This window comes from Triturus cristatus, chromosome 3_2 (genome assembly GCF_964204655.1).
Source record: "Triturus cristatus chromosome 3_2, aTriCri1.1, whole genome shotgun sequence".
Classification (NCBI taxonomy): Eukaryota; Metazoa; Chordata; class Amphibia; order Caudata; family Salamandridae; genus Triturus; species Triturus cristatus.
The window spans coordinates 918,443,255-918,466,805 of record NC_140584.1 but is presented as its reverse complement, the minus strand read 5'-3'; the positions used below and the strand labels follow the sequence as shown (position 1 = coordinate 918,466,805).

The following is a 23,551-nucleotide window of genomic DNA, read 5'->3' as shown; positions in this document are numbered from 1 at the left end:
CCCTTGATGTACTAAGGGTTGCACAGGGGCTTGTTGGGAGCTGCAAGATTTTGTGCTGAGCACGCAAGCTTTTATAATGAAAAGTAAACAGACGCAGTCCCTTACTTCTGCTTTGCACCGCACGAATTCCTGTGAAAACTTTAACAAATACCAAAGGAGTAGTTTTTCATCCTTAGCAGTCTAAGATCCACCGCAGCCTTGTAAGTTGTAAGAAGCCAGGATGTTACGCTTCCTCTTACTCTAAACGGCCTAACTAGCATTAGCAGGTTTCTTTAAATAGTCTATTTGAAAGAGTGATAAATCGTTTGAGTAGCAGTAGTTGCCTTGAAGAAGTCTAGGCTCTACAAATAGCTCATACGCACAATCCATTTAAAATGTACTCTTTACTATCCATGTTCGAAAAACAAAGCTTTTTTTATAAATAACATACCAAATTATCAACTGATGGTGAGAGGTGCCTTTCAAAGAGAACCTCTTGCAAAAACCACAAGTCCAAGAAAGCTCAACAGCTTCTAATAAGTATTCATATACTCAACAGTTAAGTTACAAGAAACCAAAGAAATCAAAAAAGAAATGACAAACTAAACAAGAAATTAGAAACTGATAGACTTTCTTACACCCAAAAATAAAAGCTAACCACTCAGTTTGTGTTCTCTTTCTCCAATCTCCTGAAAGGAACAGGAACGATCATCAATAGCAAACAGCAGCTACATGAACGCAACACTGTTCACTCACTTCACGCCCAAAAGAGAAAACTACAATTCTTCCTCGTGGTTAGCGAAGACCAGACACTTTCAAACACATTTCCTCAGTTAAAAACTATAGAAATGATCCCTGAAAGTATAGTCTTAACAAAATTCTTTATAGCTCACACAGACAGAAAGGGTGGAAACCCTTCCTACTTACAGTAAGACAAGGTTCGGCATCATCAACGGAAATAAAAACATATAAATATAAACATATTTTTTACTCCACAAGATAATATTCCACAGATGCACACGCATACGCCTTTATTTACATTAAAGCCTACTCAATAGATCCTGGTGAGACACTGCTTTATAAATTTGCATATTTTAAATTAGCAACCAATCAAATTCAGCCTGCCTGTTCCTGACCCAATGCTGTACCACAGGGAGAGTTGGAAAATTCTTCAAAAAACTGCAGGTTCCACAAGATCATACAGATGATTTTTAATCCGAATAGTTGGTCCAGATTAGCATCTGTCAAACAGCCAAAAGAGTGACACTGATCACTAGCGAGAAGGGACCTGCTAAGGTTGCAAGCGTGGAAACAAACGTTGTAGCATTCAAGCTACCTTTAAATTTTGAACAGTTGCACCACAGATCAAATGTACGGCAACATCTTTTATTAGTTTCCCCAAACAAACTAAGGGGCATATCAGCAACAACTGGCGATAATTATCGCTAAGCGCACTTAGCGCTAGGATAATTATCGCCGGCTAGCGTGGATTATTATCGCTGAGATAACGTGCTATTAGCAACGCTTATCTCAAAAACGATAAAAATCCTAACACTAACTGCCTAACGTGAGATTATCGCTGGAAACCCAGCGATAATGTCACGAAGTGTGGCGTTAGCTTGCTGATAGGGACTCACAAACTTAGCCATGATATCCACCTTACATAGGATACCATGGCTAAGTCAGTCCTGAAGCAGGCGTAAGGAAAGTAGCAATAACAGGGGTTATCGCTACTTTTCCTGCCGCTATGCTTCATAGCGTGGGCCTTGATGATAGGAGAAATGTCGCTTAGCGACATTTCTCCTGTCATGTCAGGTCAGGTACGCCCACTTTGCATCTCATTAGAGATGCAAAGCTGGGCGTTAGGAATCCCGACGCTAATGCAAGGTTTCACGCGTTAGCGTGACCTTGCTAATTAGGCGATCATTTTTTATCACCAGCTTGATGATATGCCCCTAACTGTTCCCCAGTTCACATGTAAGACTCTAAGCAGACGATGAACTTCGACGGGGGTCCAGACTTAGTGAAAAACCTCTTGCAGCACATACGGGAGATAACGGAACCTATCACTTTCAGAAGAGCCCTGAATGCCTGGCTATCTAAGAAAGCGTTCACATGAACAACTTGTACTACCACCCAGCTTGAATTCATGCAGTTTTTCAAAGCTAAAAGACCTTTAGGTGTCTCAGCACTACAGAAGTATCCAAAATATAGTTTATGTTTTGTGTACAGAAGACTTATTACACTGGGAAGTGAATACTTGCCAGAAACGTTTTGTATCTAATATTTATTAGAACAGGAATTGAACTTTTCAGTATATAATTCCGTTTTACAGCATATCCTCAAATGAAGAAAGGAACGGCCATCAACAGTAGACAGTTGTTTCAAAAATTAAACTCTGCCTGTGCCCTTCCTTTTTAGATCAGAACTTATCTGCAACACCTTTGGGCCACTTACAAATACTATTTCAATCTTGATTCTACATAACATATCAAGACAAAGAGTTTTATAACTCTATGCCAAGCTGTCCAAGGGTTACAGGAAGATATCACAAGAGCATTTTTTCTGCCACCTGGCTAAGCTCTCAGCAGATCAGTGATAGATAATTAAAACCTGACGCTGCAATCTATGCAGCTAACTAAAGTTTAATTCAGCATGATAGACTAAAGTTGAAGGCACTGGACAAACACAAGAAAGGGGACCAGGAAAATCGCCTCTTGGGGCAGGCTAAAAGGCTATCACAATATGGTCTCAACTTTGTAATTTTTACGTAAAAACAGACCATGGCTGGAAAAGCAGTCGGGCGATGCCCCAGACTCTTACAAAGCCAAGAAGAGGCAAAGGCTCTGGGTATTCACCTGGCCTGTCACCAAACTGTAAACTTCTACAATTTACGGCCTGGCGCCAGCCCACCTACCTCGTTTCATAGGTGTCGCAGCATAGTGGATATCGAAAATGGTGGCATTTGGGGTTCTACCCAATACAGCTTTAGAACTTTCAAGGCACAGGGCTTATGTTACTATTTACAACCAGCTGATATTCCAATTCTCTACATGAGGCTCTCAATCTTCCAGTGTTCTAAAATACCATAGGACAACGCTACAGGGGGCTACAATGGTCATTAAATACCCTCTGTTTGAGTTATAGACTCAAGTTAAAGCTGAGCTTCTATATCGAGGGGATAGAACATTTAATCAATGTGATACCCGAGGCAGAAAGTCTATACTGATATCACAACATTCCCGTCAATGAAGTAAGAATACTCTAACTTGAACCAGGAGAACCAAAAAAATGGCACTTGCTGGAGCAGGTGGCTCGTTCTGACCATTATTCGATCGTTGCAACTCCTCTGTCCCCCAATGGATCTTGCAAAATTCCAAAGTTCTAATGCATCAAGCCCTTGATGTACTAAGGGTTGCACAGGGGCTTGTTGGGAGCTGCAAGATTTTGTGCTGAGCACGCAAGCTTTTATAATGAATAGTAAACAGACGCAGTCCCTTACTTCTCCTTTGCACCGCACGAATTCCTGTGAAAACTTTAACAAATACCAAAGGAGTAGTTTTTCATCCTTAGCAGTCTAAGATCCACCGCAGCCTTGTAAGTTGTAAGAAGCCAGGGTGTTACGCTTCCTCTTACTCTAAACGGCCTAACTAGCATTAGCAGGTTTCTTTAAACAGTCTATTTGAAAGAGTGATAAATCGTTTGAGTAGCAGTAGTTGCCTTGCAGAAGTCTAGGCTCTACAAATGGCTCATACGCACAATCCATTTAAAATGTACTCTTTACTATCCATGTTCGAAAAACAAAGCTTTTTTTATAAATAACATACCAAATTATCAACTGATGGTGAGAGGTGCCTTTCAAAGAGAACCTCTTGCAAAAACCAAAAGTCCAAGAAAGCTCAACAGCTTCTAATAAGTATTCATATACTCAACAGTTAAGTTACAAGAAACCAAAGAAATCAAAAAAGAAATGACAAACTAAACAAGAAATTAGAAACTGATAGACTTTCTTACACCCAAAAATAAAAGCTAACCACTCAGTTTGTGTTCTCTTTCTCCAATCCTCCTGAAAGGAACAGGAACGATCATCAATAGCAAACAGCAGCTACAGGAATGCAACACTGTTAACTCACTTCACGCCCAAAAGAGAAAACTACAATTCTTCCTCGTGGTTAGCGAAGACCAGACACTTTCAAACACATTTCCTCAGTTAAAAACTATAGAAATGATCCCTGAAAGTATAGTCTTAACAAAATTCTTTATAGCTCACACAGACAGAAAGGGTGGAAACCCTTCCTACTTACAGTAAGACAAGGTTCGGCATCATCAACGGAAATAAAAACATATAAATATAAACATATTTTTTACTCCACAAGATAATATTCCACAGATGCACACGCATACGCCTTTATTTACATTAAAGCCTACTCAATAGATCCTGGTGAGACACTGCTTTATAAATTTGCATATTTTAAATCAGCAACCAATCAAATTCAGCCTGCCTGTTCCTGACCCAATGCTGTACCACAGGGAGAGTTGGAAAATTCTTCAAAAATCTGCAGGTTCCACAAGATCATACAGATGATTTTTAATCCGAATAGTTGGTCCAGATTAGCATCTGTCGAACAGCCAAAAGAGTGACACTGATCACTAGCGAGAAGGGACCTGCTAAGGTTGCAAGCGTGGAAACAAACGTTGTAGCATTCAAGCTACCTTTAAATTTTGAACAGTTGCACCACAGATCAAATGTACGGCAACATCTTTGATTAGTTTCCCCAAACAAACTAAGGGGCATATCAGCAACAACCGGCGATAATTATCGCTAAGCGCACTTAGCGCTAGAATAATTATCGCCGGCTAGCGTGGATTATTATCGCTGAGATAACGTGCTATTAGCAACGCTTATCTCGAAAACGATAAAAATCCTAACGCTAACTGCCTAACGTCAGATTATCGCTGGAAACCCAGCGATAATGTCACGAAGTGTGGCGTTAGCTTGCTGATAGGGACTCACAAACTTAGCCATGATATCCACCTTACATAGGATACCATGGCTAAGTCAGTCCTGAAGCAGGCGTAAGGAAAGTAGCAATAACAGGGGTTATCGCTACTTTTCCTGCCGCTATGCTTCATAGCGTGGGCCTTGATGATAGGAGAAATGTCGCTTAGCGACATTTCTCCTGTCATGTCAGGTCAGGTACGCCCACTTTGCATCTCATTAGAGATGCAAAGCTGGGCGTTAGGAATCCCGACGCTAATGCAAGGTTTCACGCGTTAGCGTAACCTTCCTAATTAGGCGATCATTTTTTATCACCAGCTTGAGGATATGCCCCTAACTGTTCCCCAGTTCACATGTAAGACTCTAAGCAGACGATGAACTTCGACGGGGGTCCAGACTTAATGAAAAACCTCTTGCAGCACATACGGGAGATAACGGAACCTATCACTTTCAGAAGAGCCCTGAATGCCTGGCTATCTAAGAAAGCGTTCACATGAACAACTTGTACTACCACCCAGCTTGAATTCATGCAGCTTTTCAAAGCTAAAAGACCTTTAGGTGTCTCAGCACTACAGAAGTATCCAAAATATAGTTTATGTTTTGTGTACAGAAGACTTTTTACAATGGGAAGTGAATACTTGCCAGAAACGTTTTGTATCTAATATTGATTAGAACAGGAATTGAACTTTTCAGTATATAATTCCGTTTTACAGCATATCCTCAAATGAAGAAAGGAACGGCCATCAACAGTAGACAGTTGTTTCAAAAATTAAACTCTGCCTGTGCCCTTCCTTTTTAGATCAGAACTTATCTGCAACACCTTTGGGCCACTTACAAATACTATTTCAATCTTGATTCTACATAACATATCAAGACAAAGAGTTTTATAACTCTATGCCAAGCTGTCCAAGGGTTACAGGAAGATATCACAAGAGCATTTTTTCTGCCACCTGGCTAAGCTCTCAGCAGATCAGTGATAGATAATTAAAACCTGACGCTGCAATCTATGCAGCTAACTAAAGTTTAATTCAGCATGATAGACTAAAGTTGAAGGCACTGGACAAACACAAGAAAGGGGACCAGGAAAATCGCCTCTTGGGGCAGGCTAAAAGGCTATCACAATATGGTCTCAACTTTGTAATTTTTACGTAAAAACAGACCATGGCTGGAAAAGCAGTCGGGCGATGCCCCAGACTCTTACAGAGCCAAGAAGAGGCAAAGGCTCTGGGTATTCACCTGGCCTGTCACCAAACTGTAAACTTCTACAATTTACGGCCTGGCGCCAGCCCACCTACCTCGTTTCATAGGTGTCGCAGCATAGTGGATATCCAAAATGGTGGCATTTGGGGTTCTAACCATTACAGCTATAGAACTTTCAAGGCACAGGGCTTATTTTACTATTTACAACCAGCTGATATTCCGATTCTCTACATGAGGCTCTCAATCTTCCAGTGTTCTAAAATACCATAGGTCAACGCTACAGGGGGCTACAATGGTCATTAAATACCCTCTGTTTGAGTTATAGACTCAAGTTAAAGCTGAGCTTCTATATCGAGGGGATAGAACATTTAATCAATGTGATACCCGAGGCAGAAAGTCTATACTGATATCACAACATTCCAGTCAATGAAGTAAGAATACTCTAACTTGAACCAGGAGAACCAAAAAAATGGCACTTGCAGGAGCAGGTGGCTCGTTCTGACCATTATTCGATCGTTGCAACTCCTCTGTCCCCAATGGATCTTGCAAAATTCCAAAGTTCGAATGCATCAAGCCCTTGATGTACTAAGGGTTGCACAGGGGCTTGTTGGGAGCTGCAAGATTTTGTGCTGAGCACGCAAGCTTTTATAATGAAAAGTAAACAGACGCAGTCCCTTACTTCTGCTTTGCACCGCACGAATTCCTGTGAAAACTTTAACAAATACCAAAGGAGTAGTTTTTCATCCTTAGCAGTCTAAGATCCACCGCAGCCTTGTAAGTTGTAAGAAGCCAGGATGTTACGCTTCCTCTTACTCTAAACGGCCTAACTAGCATTAGCAGGTTTCTTTAAATAGTCTATTCGAAAGAGTGATAAATCGTTTGAGTAGCAGTAGTTGCCTTGCAGAAGTCTAGGCTCTACAAATGGCTCATACGCACAATCCATTTAAAATGTACTCTTTACTATCCATGTTCGAAAAACAAAGCTTTTTTTATAAATAACATACCAAATTATCAACTGATGGTGAGAGGTGCCTTTCAAAGAAAACCTCTTGCAAAAACCACAAGTCCAAGAAAGCTCAACAGCTTCTAATAAGTATTCATATACTCAACAGTTAATTTACAAGAAACCAAAGAAATCAAAACAGAAATGACAAACTAAACAAGAAATTAGAAACTGATAGACTTTCTAACACCCAAAAATAAAAGCTAACCACTCAGTTTGTGTTCTCTTTCTCCAATCCTCCTGAAAGGAACAGGAACGATCATCTATAGCAAACAGCAGCTACATGAATGCAACACTGTTCACTCACTTCACGCCCAAAAGAGAAAACTACAATTCTTCCTCGTGGTTAGCGAAAACCAGACACTTTCAAACACATTTCCTCAGTTAAAAACTATAGAAATGATCCCTGAAAGTATAGTCTTAACAAAATTCTTTATAGCTCACACAGACAGAAAGGGTGGAAACCCTTCCTACTTACAGTAAGACAAGGTTCGGCATCATCAACGGAAATAAAAACATATAAATATAAACATATTTTTTACTCCACAAGATAATATTCCACAGATGCACACGCATACGCCTTTATTTACATTAAAGCCTACTCAATAGATCCTGGTGAGACACTGCTTTATAAATTTGCATATTTTAAATCAGCAACCAATCAAATTTAGCCTGCCTGTTCCTGACCCAATGCTGTACCACAGGGAGAGTTGGAAAATTCTTCAAAAATCTGCAGGTTCCACAAGATCATACAGATGATTTTTAATCCGAATAGTTGGTCCAGATTAGCATCTGTCAAACAGCCAAAAGAGTGACACTGATCACTAGCGAGAAGGGACCTGCTAAGGTTGCAAGCGTGGAAACAAACGTTGTAGCATTCAAGCTACCTTTAAATTTTGAACAGTTGCACCACAGATCAAATGTACGGCAACATCTTTGATTAGTTTCCCCAAACAAACTAAGGGGCATATCAGCAACAACCGGCGATAATTATCGCTAAGCGCACTTAGCGCTAGGATAATTATCGCCGGCTAGCGTGGATTATTATCGCTGAGATAACGTGCTATTAGCAACGCTTATCTCAAAAACGATAAAAATCCTAACGCTAACTGCCTAACGTGAGATTATCGCTGGAAACCCAGCGATAATGTCACGAAGTGTGGCGTTAGCTTGCTGATAGGGACTCACAAACTTAGCCATGATATCCACCTTACATAGAATACCATGGCTAAGTCAGTCCTGAAGCAGGCGTAAGGAAAGTAGCAATAACAGGGGTTATCGCTACTTTTCCTGCCGCTATGCTTCATAGCGTGGGCCTTGATGATAGGAGAAATGTCGCTTAGCGACATTTCTCCTGTCATGTCAGGTCAGGTACGCCCACTTTGCATCTCATTAGAGATGCAAAGCTGGGCGTTAGGAATCCCGACGCTAATGCAAGGTTTCACGCGTTAGCGTGACCTTGCTAATTAGGCGATCATTTTTTATCACCAGCTTGATGATATGCCCCTAACTGTTCCCCAGTTCACATGTAAGACTCTAAGCAGACGATGAACTTCGACGGGGGTCCAGACTTAATGAAAAACCTCTTGCAGCACATACGGGAGATAACGGAACCTATCACTTTCAGAAGAGCCCTGAATGCCTGGCTATCTAAGAAAGCGTTCACATGAACAACTTGTACTACCACCCAGCTTGAATTCATGCAGCTTTTCAAAGCTAAAAGACCTTTAGGTGTCTCAGCACTACAGAAGTATCCAAAATATAGTTTATGTTTTGTGTACAGAAGACTTTTTACAATGGGAAGTGAATACTTGCCAGAAACGTTTTGTATCTAATATTGATTAGAACAGGAATTGAACTTTTCAGTATATAATTCCGTTTTACAGCATATCCTCAAATGAAGAAAGGAACGGCCATCAACAGTAGACAGTTGTTTCAAAAATTAAACTCTGCCTGTGCCCTTCCTTTTTAGATCAGAACTTATGTGCAACACCTTTGGGCCACTTACAAATACTATTTCAATCTTGATTCTACATAACATATCAAGACAAAGAGTTTTATAACTCTATGCCAAGCTGTCCAAGGGTTACAGGAAGATATCACAAGAGCATTTTTTCTGCCACCTGGCTAAGCTCTCAGCAGATCAGTGATAGATAATTAAAACCTGACGCTGCAATCTATGCAGCTAACTAAAGTTTAATTCAGCATGATAGACTAAAGTTGAAGGCACTGGACAAACACAAGAAAGGGGACCAGGAAAATCGCCTCTTGGGGCAGGCTAAAAGGCTATCACAATATGGTCTCAACTTTGTAATTTTTACGTAAAAACAGACCATGGCTGGAAAAGCAGTCGGGCGATGCCCCAGACTCTTACAAAGCCAAGAAGAGGCAAAGGCTCTGGGTATTCACCTGGCCTGTCACCAAACTGTAAACTTCTACAATTTACGGCCTGGCGCCAGCCCACCTACCTCGTTTCATAGGTGTCGCAGCATAGTGGATATCCAAAATGGTGGCATTTGGGGTTCTAACCATTACAGCTATAGAACTTTCAAGGCACAGGGCTTATTTTACTATTTACAACCAGCTGATATTACGATTCTCTACATGAGGCTCTCAATCTTCCAGTGTTCTAAAATACCATAGGTCAACGCTACAGGGGGCTACAATGGTCATTAAATACCCTCTGTTTGAGTTATAGACTCAAGTTAAAGCTGAGCTTCTATATCGAGGGGATAGAACATTTAATCAATGTGATACCCGAGGCAGAAAGTCTATACTGATATCACAACATTCCAGTCAATGAAGTAAGAATACTCTAACTTGAACCAGGAGAACCAAAAAAATGGCACTTGCAGGAGCAGGTGGCTCGTTCTGACCATTATTCGATCGTTGCAACTCCTCTGTCCCCAATGGATCTTGCAAAATTCCAAAGTTCGAATGCATCAAGCCCTTGATGTACTAAGGGTTGCACAGGGGCTTGTTGGGAGCTGCAAGATTTTGTGCTGAGCACGCAAGCTTTTATAATGAAAAGTAAACAGACGCAGTCCCTTACTTCTGCTTTGCACCGCACGAATTCCTGTGAAAACTTTAACAAATACCAAAGGAGTAGTTTTTCATCCTTAGCAGTCTAAGATCCACCGCAGCCTTGTAAGTTGTAAGAAGCCAGGGTGTTACGCTTCCTCTTACTCTAAACGGCCTAACTAGCATTAGCAGGTTTCTTTAAACAGTCTATTTGAAAGAGTGATAAATCTTTTGAGTAGCAGTAGTTGCCTTGAAGAAGTCTAGGCTCTACAAATAGCTCATACGCACAGTCCATTTAAAATGTACTCTTTACTATCCATGTTCGAAAAACAAAGCTTTTTTTATAAATAACATACCAAATTATCAACTGATGGTGAGAGGTGCCTTTCAAAGAGAACCTCTTGCAAAAACCACAAGTCCAAGAAAGCTCAACAGCTTCTAATAAGTATTCATATACTCAACAGTTAAGTTACAAGAAACCAAAGAAATCAAAAAAGAAATGACAAACTAAACAAGAAATTAGAAACTGATAGACTTTCTTACACCCAAAAATAAAAGCTAACCACTCAGTTTGTGTTCTCTTTCTCCAATCCTCCTGAAAGGAACAATCATCAATAGCAAACAGCAGCTACAGGAATGCAACACTGTTCACTCACTTCACGCCCAAAAGAGAAAACTACAATTCTTCCTCGTGGTTAGCGAAGACCAGACACTTTCAAACACATTTCCTCAGTTAAAAACTATAGAAATGATCCCTGAAAGTATAGTCTTAACAAAATTCTTTATAGCTCACACAGACAGAAAGGGTGGAAACCCTTCCTACTTACAGTAAGACAAGGTTCGGCATCATCAACGGAAATAAAAACATATAAATATAAACATATTTTTTACTCCACAAGATAATATTCCACAGATGCACACGCATACGCCTTTATTTACATTAAAGCCTACTCAATAGATCCTGGTGAGACACTGCTTTATAAATTTGCATATTTTAAATTAGCAACCAATCAAATTCAGCCTGCCTGTTCCTGACCCAATGCTGTACCACAGGGAGAGTTGGAAAATTCTTCAAAAAACTGCAGGTTCCACAAGATCATACAGATGATTTTTAATCCGAATAGTTGGTCCAGATTAGCATCTGTCAAACAGCCAAAAGAGTGACACTGATCACTAGCGAGAAGGGACCTGCTAAGGTTGCAAGCGTGGAAACAAACGTTGTAGCATTCAAGCTACCTTTAAATTTTGAACAGTTGCACCACAGATCAAATGTACGGCAACATCTTTTATTAGTTTCCCCAAACAAACTAAGGGGCATATCAGCAACAACCGGCGATAATTATCGCTAAGCGCACTTAGCGCTAGGATAATTATCGCCGGCTAGCGTGGATTATTATCGCTGAGATAACGTGCTATTAGCAACGCTTATCTCAAAAACGATAAGAATCCTAACACTAACTGCCTAACGTGAGATTATCGCTGGAAACCCAGCGATAATGTCACGAAGTGTGGCGTTAGCTTGCTGATAGGGACTCACAAACTTAGCCATGATATCCACCTTACATAGGATACCATGGCTAAGTCAGTCCTGAAGCAGGCGTAAGGAAAGTAGCAATAACAGGGGTTATCGCTACTTTTCCTGCCGCTATGCTTCATAGCGTGGGCCTTGATGATAGGAGAAATGTCGCTTAGCGACATTTCTCCTGTCATGTCAGGTCAGGTACGCCCACTTTGCATCTCATTAGAGATGCAAAGCTGGGCGTTAGGAATCCCGACGCTAATGCAAGGTTTCACGCGTTAGCGTGACCTTGCTAATTAGGCGATCATTTTTTATCACCAGCTTGATGATATGCCCCTAACTGTTCCCCAGTTCACATGTAAGACTCTAAGCAGACGATGAACTTCGACGGGGGTCCAGACTTAGTGAAAAACCTCTTGCAGCACATACGGGAGATAACGGAACCTATCACTTTCAGAAGAGCCCTGAATGCCTGGCTATCTAAGAAAGCGTTCACACGAACAACTTGTACTACCACCCAGCTTGAATTCATGCAGCTTTTCAAAGCTAAAAGACCTTTAGGTGTCTCAGCACTACAGAAGTATCCAAAATATAGTTTATGTTTTGTGTACAGAAGACTTTTTACACTGGGAAGTGAATACTTGCCAGAAACGTTTTGTATCTAATATTTATTAGAACAGGAATTGAACTTTTCAGTATATAATTCCATTTTACAGCATATCCTCAAATGAAGAAAGGAACGGCCATCAACAGTAGACAGTTGTTTCAAAAATTAAACTCTGCCTGTGCCCTTCCTTTTTAGATCAGAACTTATCTGCAACACCTTTGGGCCACTTACAAATACTATTTCAATCTTGATTCTACATAACATATCAAGACAAAGAGTTTTATAACTCTATGCCAAGCTGTCCAAGGGTGACAGGAAGATATCACAAGAGCATTTTTTCTGCCACCTGGCTAAGCTCTCAGCAGATCAGTGATAGATAATTAAAACCTGACGCTGCAATCTATGCAGCTAACTAAAGTTTAATTCAGCATGATAGACTAAAGTTGAAGGCACTGGACAAACACAAGAAAGGGGACCAGGAAAATCGCCTCTTGGGGCAGGCTAAAAGGCTATCACAATATGGTCTCAACTTTGTAATTTTTACGTAAAAACAGACCATGGCTGGAAAAGCAGTCGGGCGATGCCCCAGACTCTTACAAAGCCAAGAAGAGGCAAAGGCTCTGGGTATTCACCTGGCCTGTCACCAAACTGTAAACTTCTACAATTTACGGCCTGGCGCCAGCCCACCTACCTCGTTTCATAGGTGTCGCAGCATAGTGGATATCCAAAATGGTGGCATTTGGGGTTCTAGCCATTACAGCTATAGAACTTTCAAGGCACAGGGCTTATGTTACTATTTACAACCAGCTGATATTCCGATTCTCTACATGAGGCTCTCAATCTTCCAGTGTTCTAAAATACCATAGGACAACGCTACAGGGGGCTACAATGGTCATTAAATACCCTCTGTTTGAGTTATAGACTCAAGTTAAAGCTGAGCTTCTATATCGAGGGGATAGAACATTTAATCAATGTGATACCCGAGGCAGAAAGTCTATACTGATATCACAACATTCCCGTCAATGAAGTAAGAATACTCTAACTTGAACCAGGAGAACCAAAAAAATGGCACTTGCTGGAGCAGGTAGCTCGTTCTGACCATTATTCGATCGTTGCAACTCCTCTGTCCCCAATGGATCTTGCAAAATTCCAAAGTTCGAATGCATCAAGCCCTTGATGTACTAAGGGTTGCACAGGGGCTTGTTGGGAGCTGCAAGATTTTGTGCTGAGCACGCAAGCTTTTATAATGAAAAGTAAACAGACGCAGTCCCTTACTTCTGCTTTGCACCGCACGAATTCCTGTGAAAACTTTAACAAATACCAAAGGAGTAGTTTTTCATCCTTAGCAGTCTAAGATCCACCGCAGCCTTGTAAGTTGTAAGAAGCCAGGATGTTACGCTTCCTCTTACTCTAAACGGCCTAACTAGCATTAGCAGGTTTCTTTAAACAGTCTATTCGAAAGAGTGATAAATCGTTTGAGTAGCAGTAGTTGCCTTGCAGAAGTCTAGGCTCTACAAATGGCTCATACGCACAATCCATTTAAAATGTACTCTTTACTATCCATGTTCGAAAAACAAAGCTTTTTTTATAAATAACATACCAAATTATCAACTGATGGTGAGAGGTGCCTTTCAAAGAGAACCTCTTGCAAAAACCACAAGTCCAAGAAAGCTCAACAGCTTCTAATAAGTATTCATATACTCAACAGTTAATTTACAAGAAACCAAAGAAATAAAAACAGAAAAGACAAACTAAACAAGAAATTAGAAACTGATAGACTTTCTAACACCCAAAAATAAAAGCTAACCACTCAGTTTGTGTTCTCTTTCTCCAATCCTCCTGAAAGGAACAGGAACGATCATCTATAGCAAACAGCAGCTACATGAATGCAACACTGTTCACTCACTTCACGCCCAAAAGAGAAAACTACAATTCTTCCTCGTGGTTAGCGAAAACCAGACACTTTCAAACACATTTCCTCAGTTAAAAACTATAGAAATGATCCCTGAAAGTATAGTCTTAACAAAATTCTTTATAGCTCACACAGACAGAAAGGGTGGAAACCCTTCCTACTTACAGTAAGACAAGGTTCGGCATCATCAACGGAAATAAAAACATATAAATATAAACATATTTTTTACTCCACAAGATAATATTCCACAGATGCACACGCATACGCCTTTATTTACATTAAAGCCTACTCAATAGATCCTGGTGAGACACTGCTTTATAAATTTGCATATTTTAAATCAGCAACCAATCAAATTTAGCCTGCCTGTTCCTGACCCAATGCTGTACCACAGGGAGAGTTGGAAAATTCTTCAAAAATCTGCAGGTTCCACAAGATCATACAGATGATTTTTAATCCGAATAGTTGGTCCAGATTAGCATCTGTCAAACAGCCAAAAGAGTGACACTGATCACTAGCGAGAAGGGACCTGCTAAGGTTGCAAGCGTGGAAACAAACGTTGTAGCATTCAAGCTACCTTTAAATTTTGAACAGTTGCACCACAGATCAAATGTACGGCAACATCTTTGATTAGTTTCCCCAAACAAACTAAGGGGCATATCAGCAACAACCGGCGATAATTATCGCTAAGCGCACTTAGCGCTAGGATAATTATCGCCGGCTAGCGTGGATTATTATCGCTGAGATAACGTGCTATTAGCAACGCTTATCTCAAAAACGATAAAAATCCTAACGCTAACTGCCTAACGTGAGATTATCGCTGGAAACCCAGCGATAATGTCACGAAGTGTGGCGTTAGCTTGCTGATAGGGACTCACAAACTTAGCCATGATATCCACCTTACATAGGATACCATGGCTAAGTCAGTCCTGAAGCAGGCGTAAGGAAAGTAGCAATAACAGGGGTTATCGCTACTTTTCCTGCCGCTATGCTTCATAGCGTGGGCCTTGATGATAGGAGAAATGTCGCTTAGCGACATTTCTCCTGTCATGTCAGGTCAGGTACGCCCACTTTGCATCTCATTAGAGATGCAAAGCTGGGCGTTAGGAATCCCGACGCTAATGCAAGGTTTCACGCGTTAGCGTGACCTTGCTAATTAGGCGATCATTTTTTATCACCAGCTTGATGATATGCCCCTAACTGTTCCCCAGTTCACATGTAAGACTCTAAGCAGACGATGAACTTCGACGGGGGTCCAGACTTAATGAAAAACCTCTTGCAGCACATACGGGAGATAACGGAACCTATCACTTTCAGAAGAGCCCTGAATGCCTGGCTATCTAAGAAAGCGTTCACATGAACAACTTGTACTACCACCCAGCTTGAATTCATGCAGCTTTTCAAAGCTAAAAGACCTTTAGGTGTCTCAGCACTACAGAAGTATCCAAAATATAGTTTATGTTTTGTGTACAGAAGACTTTTTACAATGGGAAGTGAATACTTGCCAGAAACGTTTTGTATCTAATATTGATTAGAACAGGAATTGAACTTTTCAGTATATAATTCCGTTTTACAGCATATCCTCAAATGAAGAAAGGAACGGCCATCAACAGTAGACAGTTGTTTCAAAAATTAAACTCTGCCTGTGCCCTTCCTTTTTAGATCAGAACTTATCTGCAACACCTTTGGGCCACTTACAAATACTATTTCAATCTTGATTCTACATAACATATCAAGACAAAGAGTTTTATAACTCTATGCCAAGCTGTCCAAGGGTTACAGGAAGATATCACAAGAGCATTTTTTCTGCCACCTGGCTAAGCTCTCAGCAGATCAGTGATAGATAATTAAAACCTGACGCTGCAATCTATGCAGCTAACTAAAGTTTAATTCAGCATGATAGACTAAAGTTGAAGGCACTGGACAAACACAAGAAAGGGGACCAGGAAAATCGCCTCTTGGGGCAGGCTAAAAGGCTATCACAATATGGTCTCAACTTTGTAATTTTTACGTAAAAACAGACCATGGCTGGAAAAGCAGTCGGGCGATGCCCCAGACTCTTACAAAGCCAAGAAGAGGCAAAGGCTCTGGGTATTCACCTGGCCTGTCACCAAACTGTAAACTTCTACAATTTACGGCCTGGCGCCAGCCCACCTACCTCGTTTCATAGGTGTCGCAGCATAGTGGATATCCAAAATGGTGGCATTTGGGGTTCTAACCATTACAGCTATAGAACTTTCAAGGCACAGGGCTTATTTTACTATTTACAACCAGCTGATATTACGATTCTCTACATGAGGCTCTCAATCTTCCAGTGTTCTAAAATACCATAGGTCAACGCTACAGGGGGCTACAATGGTCATTAAATACCCTCTGTTTGAGTTATAGACTCAAGTTAAAGCTGAGCTTCTATATCGAGGGGATAGAACATTTAATCAATGTGATACCCGAGGCAGAAAGTCTATACTGATATCACAACATTCCAGTCAATGAAGTAAGAATACTCTAACTTGAACCAGGAGAACCAAAAAAATGGCACTTGCAGGAGCAGGTGGCTCGTTCTGACCATTATTCGATCGTTGCAACTCCTCTGTCCCCAATGGATCTTGCAAAATTCCAAAGTTCGAATGCATCAAGCCCTTGATGTACTAAGGGTTGCACAGGGGCTTGTTGGGAGCTGCAAGATTTTGTGCTGAGCACGCAAGCTTTTATAATGAAAAGTAAACAGACGCAGTCCCTTACTTCTGCTTTGCACCGCACGAATTCCTGTGAAAACTTTAACAAATACCAAAGGAGTAGTTTTTCATCCTTAGCAGTCTAAGATCCACCGCAGCCTTGTAAGTTGTAAGAAGCCAGGGTGTTACGCTTCCTCTTACTCTAAACGGCCTAACTAGCATTAGCAGGTTTCTTTAAACAGTCTATTTGAAAGAGTGATAAATCTTTTGAGTAGCAGTAGTTGCCTTGCAGAAGTCTAGGCTCTACAAATAGCTCATACGCACAGTCCATTTAAAATGTACTCTTTACTATCCATGTTCGAAAAACAAAGCTTTTTTTATAAATAACATACCAAATTATCAACTGATGGTGAGAGGTGCCTTTCAAAGAGAACCTCTTGCAAAAACCACAAGTCCAAGAAAGCTCAACAGCTTCTAATAAGTATTCATATACTCAACAGTTAAGTTACAAGAAACCAAAGAAATCAAAAAAGAAATGACAAACTAAACAAGAAATTAGAAACTGATAGACTTTCTTACACCCAAAAATAAAAGCTAACCACTCAGTTTGTGTTCTCTTTCTCCAATCCTCCTGAAAGGAACAGGAACGATCATCAATAGCAAACAGCAGCTACAGGAATGCAACACTGTTCACTCACTTCACGCCCAAAAGAGAAAACTACAATTCTTCCTCGTGGTTAGCGAAGACCAGACACTTTCAAACACATTTCCTCAGTTAAAAACTATAGAAATGATCCCTGAAAGTATAGTCTTAACAAAATTCTTTATAGCTCACACAGACAGAAAGGGTGGCAACCCTTCCTACTTACAGTAAGACAAGGTTCGGCATCATCAACGGAAATAAAAACATATAAATATAAACATATTTTTTACTCCACAAGATAATATTCCACAGATGCACACGCATACGCCTTTATTTACATTAAAGCCTACTCAATAGATCCTGGTGAGACACTGCTTTATAAATTTGCATATTTTAAATTAGCAACCAATCAAATTCAGCCTGCCTGTTCCTGACCCAATGCTGTACCACAGGGAGAGTTGGAAAATTCTTCAAAAAACTGCAGGTTCCACAAGATCATACAGATGATTTTTAATCCGAATAGTTGGTCCAGATTAGCATCTGTCAAACAGCCAAAAGAGTGACACTGATCACTAGCGAGAAGGGACCTGCTAAGGTTGCAAGCGTGGAAACAAACGTTGTAGCATTCAAGCTACCTTTAAATTTTGAACAGTTGCACCACAGATCAAATGTACGGCAACATCTTTTATTAGTTTCCCCAAACAAACTAAGGGGCATATCAGCAACAACCGGCGATAATTATCGCTAAGCGCACTTAGCGCTAGGATAATTATCGCCGGCTAGCGTGGATTATTATCGCTGAGATAACGTGCTATTAGCAACGCTTATCTCAAAAACGATAAAAATCCTAACGCTAACTGCCTCACGTGAGATTATCGCTGGAAACCCAGCGATAATGTCACGAACTGTGGCGTTAGCTTGCTGATAGGGACTCACAAACTTAGCCATGATATCCACCTTACATAGGATACCATGGCTAAGTCAGTCCTGAAGCAGGCGTAAGGAAAGTAGCAATAACAGGGGTTATCGCTACTTTTCCTGCCGCTATGCTTCATAGCGTGGGCCTTGATGATAGGAGAAATGTCGCTTAGCGACATTTCTCCTGTCATGTCAGGTCAGGTACGCCCACTTTGCATCTCATTAGAGATGCAAAGCTGGGCGTTAGGAATCCCGACGCTAATGCAAGGTTTCACGCGTTAGCGTGACCTTGCTAATTAGGCGATCATTTTTTATCACCAGCTTGATGATATGCCCCTAACTGTTCCCCAGTTCACATGTAAGACTCTAAGCAGACGATGAACTTCGACGGGGGTCCAGACTTAGTGAAAAACCTCTTGCAGCACATACGGGAGATAACGGAACCTATCACTTTCAGAAGAGCCCTGAATGCCTGGCTATCTAAGAAAGCGTTCACATGAACAACTTGTACTACCACCCAGCTTGAATTCATGCAGCTTTTCAAAGCTAAAAGACCTTTAGGTGTCTCAGCACTACAGAAGTATCCAAAATATAGTTTATGTTTTGTGTACAGAAGACTTTTTACACTGGGAAGTGAATACTTGCCAGAAACGTTTTGTATCTAATATTTATTAGAACAGGAATTGAACTTTTCAGTATATAATTCCGTTTTACAGCATATCCTCAAATGAAGAAAGGAACGGCCATCAACAGTAGACAGTTGTTTCAAAAATTAAACTCTGCCTGTGCCCTTCCTTTTTAGATCAGAACTTATCTGCAACACCTTTGGGCCACTTACAAATACTATTTCAATCTTGGTTCTACATAACATATCAAGACAAAGAGTTTTATAACTCTATGCCAAGCTGTCCAAGGGTTACAGGAAGATATCACAAGAGCATTTTTTCTGCCACCTGGCTAAGCTCTCAGCAGATCAGTGATAGATAATTAAAACCTGACGCTGCAATCTATGCAGCTAACTAAAGTTTAATTCAGCATGATAGACTAAAGTTGAAGGCACTGGACAAACACAAGAAAGGGGACCAGGAAAATCGCCTCTTGGGGCAGGCTAAAAGGCTATCACAATATGGTCTCAACTTTGTAATTTTTACGTAAAAACAGACCATGGCTGGAAAAGCAGTCGGGCGATGCCCCAGACTCTTACAAAGCCAAGAAGAGGCAAAGGCTCTGGGTATTCACCTGGCCTGTCACCAAACTGTAAACTTCTACAATTTACGGCCTGGCGCCAGCCCACCTACCTCGTTTCATAGGTGTCGCAGCATAGTGGATATCCAAAATGGTGGCATTTGGGGTTCTAACCATTACAGCTATAGAACTTTCAAGGCACAGGGCTTATTTTACTATTTACAACCAGCTGATATTACGATTCTCTACATGAGGCTCTCAATCTTCCAGTGTTCTAAAATACCATAGGTCAACGCTACAGGGGGCTACAATGGTCATTAAATACCCTCTGTTTGAGTTATAGACTCAAGTTAAAGCTGAGCTTCTATATCGAGGGGATAGAACATTTAATCAATGTGATACCCGAGGCAGAAAGTCTATACTGATATCACAACATTCCAGTCAATGAAGTAAGAATACTCTAACTTGAACCAGGAGAACCAAAAAAATGGCACTTGCAGGAGCAGGTGGCTCGTTCTGACCATTATTCGATCGTTGCAACTCCTCTGTCCCCAATGGATCTTGCAAAATTCCAAAGTTCGAATGCATCAAGCCCTTGATGTACTAAGGGTTGCACAGGGACTTGTTGGGAGCTGCAAGATTTTGTGCTGAGCACGCAAGCTTTTATAATGAAAAGTAAACAGACGCAGTCCCTTACTTCTGCTTTGCACCGCACGAATTCCTGTGAAAACTTTAACAAATACCAAAGGAGTAGTTTTTCATCCTTAGCAGTCTAAGATCCACCGCAGCCTTGTAAGTTGTAAGAAGCCAGGGTGTTACGCTTCCTCTTACTCTAAACGGCCTAACTAGCATTAGCAGGTTTCTTTAAACAGTCTATTTGAAAGAGTGATAAATCTTTTGAGTAGCAGTAGTTGCCTTGCAGAAGTCTAGGCTCTACAAATAGCTCATACGCACAGTCCATTTAAAATGTACTCTTTACTATCCATGTTCGAAAAACAAAGCTTTTTTTATAAATAACATACCAAATTATCAACTGATGGTGAGAGGTGCCTTTCAAAGAGAACCTCTTGCAAAAACCACAAGTCCAAGAAAGCTCAACAGCTTCTAATAAGTATTCATATACTCAACAGTTAAGTTACAAGAAACCAAAGAAATCAAAAAAGAAATGACAAACTAAACAAGAAATTAGAAACTGATAGACTTTCTTACACCCAAAAATAAAAGCTAACCACTCAGTTTGTGTTCTCTTTCTCCAATCCTCCTGAAAGGAACAGGAACGATCATCAATAGCAAACAGCAGCTACAGGAATGCAACACTGTTCACTCACTTCACGCCCAAAAGAGAAAACTACAATTCTTCCTCGTGGTTAGCGAAGACCAGACACTTTCAAACACATTTCCTCAGTTAAAAACTATAGAAATCCCCGGCGGTGTCGGCCTGGAAAGAACACATGGATTGGTGCATGTTCCGAGAAAAGGTGGTGTATGTGGCGAGGGGTAAGCCTGGGACATGGGTGAAAGTATGGGGCCCCTGGAACGCCTACCGCGGGGGTATCTGCGCGCCACCACTGCTGCCTGCTGCCTCACCAGCCCCGTCCCCTTAGCTGACTCCTTTCCCCAGCCCCGGGCACAGGGTTCCCCCAGTCCTCGATCCGTTCCCCTTCCCCTCTTTAGACTCCTGTGGATGGCTGGGGTCCCCCATTTGGGGAGCACGTGCTGTTACTTTCGATTGCGGGTTGCCTTGCGGGTGTGGTTTTTCGTGTTGGTTGTATAAAATGAAACCGTATTGTGGGGTCAGAGTGATGTGGCCCACGACGTTGATACCTCCTGATTTTGCTTCTCTGCAACGCCAAGTGTTTTTGAATGTATGTCATATGCTCCTGTCATTCTAGCGGCCGGCCGGAAGGTTGTAGGCCCATACTTGTATATTCTTGAGATTGCAATAAACGGTTTCAAACAAAAAAAAAAACAAAAAAACAAAAAAAAAAACTATAGAAATGATCCCATAAAGTATAGTCTTAACAAAATTCTTTATAGCTCACACAGACAGAAAGGGTGGAAACCCTTCCTACTTACAGTAAGACAAGGTTCGGCATCATCAACGGAAATAAAAACATATAAATATAAACATATTTTTTACTCCACAAGATAATATTCCACAGATGCACACGCATACGCCTTTATTTACATTAAAGCCTACTCAATAGATCCTGGTGAGACACTGCTTTATAAATTTGCATATTTTAAATCAGCAACCAATCAAATTCAGCCTGCCTGTTCCTGACCCAACGCTGTACCACAGGGAGAGTTGGAAAATTCTTCAAAAAACTGCAGGTTCCACAAGATCATACAGATGATTTTTAATCCGAATAGTTGGTCCAGATTAGCATCTGTCAAACAGCCAAAAGAGTGACACTGATCACTAGCGAGAAGGGACCTGCTAAGGTTGCAAGCGTGGAAACAAACGTTGTAGCATTCAAGCTACCTTTAAATTTTGAACAGTTGCACCACAGATCAAATGTACGGCAACATCTTTTATTAGTTTCCCCAAACAAACTAAGGAGCATATCAGCAACAACCGGCGATAATTATCGCTAAGCGCACTTAGCGCTAGGATAATTATCGCCGGCTAGCGTGGATTATTATCGCTGAGATAACGTGCTATTAGCAACGCTTATCTCAAAAACGATAAAAATCCTAACGCTAACTGCCTAACGTGAGATTATCGCTGGAAACCCAGCGATAATGTCACGAAGTGTGGCGTTAGCTTGCTGATAGGGACTCACAAACTTAGCCATGATATCCACCTTACATAGGATACCATGGCTAAGTCAGTCCTGAAGCAGGCATAAGGAAAGTAGCAATAACAGGGGTTATCGCTACTTTTCCTGCCGCTATGCTTCATAGCGTGGGCCTTGATGATAGGAGAAATGTCGCTTAGCGACATTTCTCCTGTCATGTCAGGTCAGGTACGCCCACTTTGCATCTCATTAGAGATGCAAAGCTGGGCGTTAGGAATCCCGACGCTAATGCAAGGTTTCACGCGTTAGCGTGACCTTGCTAATTAGGCGATCATTTTTTATCACCAGCTTGATGATATGCCCCTAACTGTTCCCCAGTTCACATGTAAGACTCTAAGCAGACGATGAACTTCGACGGGGGTCCAGACTTAGTGAAAAACCTCTTGCAGCACATACGGGAGATAACGGAACCTATCACTTTCAGAAGAGCCCTGAATGCCTGGCTATCTAAGAAAGCGTTCACATGAACAACTTGTACTACCACCCAGCTTGAATTCATGCAGCTTTTCAAAGCTAAAAGACCTTTAGGTGTCTCAGCACTACAGAAGTATCCAAAATATAGTTTATGTTTTGTGTACAGAAGACTTTTTACAATGGGAAGTGAATACTTGCCAGAAACGTTTTGTATCTAATATTGATTAGAACAGGAATTGAACTTTTCAGTATATAATTCCGTTTTACAGCATATCCTCAAATGAAGAAAGGAACGGCCATCAACAGTAGACAGTTGTTTCAAAAATTAAACTCTGCCTGTGCCCTTCCTTTTTAGATCAGAACTTATCTGCAACACCTTTGGGCCACTTACAAATACTATTTCAATCTTGATTCTACATAACATATCAAGACAAAGAGTTTTATAACTCTATGCCAAGCTGTCCAAGGGTTACAGGAAGATATCACAAGAGCATTTTTTCTGCCACCTGGCTAAGCTCTCAGCAGATCAGTGATAGATAATTAAAACCTGACGCTGCAATCTATGCAGCTAACTAAAGTTTAATTCAGCATGATAGACTAAAGTTGAAGGCACTGGACAAACACAAGAAAGGGGACCAGGAAAATCGCCTCTTGGGGCAGGCTAAAAGGCTATCACAA

General features: G+C 41.0%; 7 non-coding genes across 7 annotated transcripts; all 7 read right to left on the bottom strand.

Annotated features, from left to right (window-relative positions):
- Nucleotides 1-635: 635 nt before the first annotated feature.
- Nucleotides 636-850, bottom strand: LOC146858718 (small nucleolar RNA U3). The gene has a single exon (XR_014980642.1). It is a non-coding gene; the product is annotated as a small nucleolar RNA U3 (small nucleolar RNA).
- A 3,161-nt stretch (nt 851-4,011) lies between these two features.
- On the bottom strand, nt 4,012-4,227 carry LOC146858717 (small nucleolar RNA U3). Its single transcript, XR_014980518.1, has one exon. It is a non-coding gene; the product is annotated as a small nucleolar RNA U3 (small nucleolar RNA).
- Nucleotides 4,228-7,387: 3,160 nt separating this feature from the next.
- On the bottom strand, nt 7,388-7,603 carry LOC146858716 (small nucleolar RNA U3). Its single transcript, XR_014980171.1, has one exon. It is a non-coding gene; the product is annotated as a small nucleolar RNA U3 (small nucleolar RNA).
- Nucleotides 7,604-10,763: 3,160 nt separating this feature from the next.
- On the bottom strand, nt 10,764-10,973 carry LOC146858715 (small nucleolar RNA U3). The gene has a single exon (XR_014980226.1). It is a non-coding gene; the product is annotated as a small nucleolar RNA U3 (small nucleolar RNA).
- Nucleotides 10,974-14,133: 3,160 nt separating this feature from the next.
- LOC146858714 (small nucleolar RNA U3) lies at nt 14,134-14,349 on the bottom strand. The gene has a single exon (XR_014980170.1). It is a non-coding gene; the product is annotated as a small nucleolar RNA U3 (small nucleolar RNA).
- Nucleotides 14,350-17,509: 3,160 nt separating this feature from the next.
- Nucleotides 17,510-17,725, bottom strand: LOC146858713 (small nucleolar RNA U3). Its single transcript, XR_014980533.1, has one exon. It is a non-coding gene; the product is annotated as a small nucleolar RNA U3 (small nucleolar RNA).
- A 3,160-nt stretch (nt 17,726-20,885) lies between these two features.
- LOC146858712 (small nucleolar RNA U3) lies at nt 20,886-21,098 on the bottom strand. The gene has a single exon (XR_014980271.1). It is a non-coding gene; the product is annotated as a small nucleolar RNA U3 (small nucleolar RNA).
- Between the last annotated feature and the right edge of the window lie 2,453 nt (nt 21,099-23,551).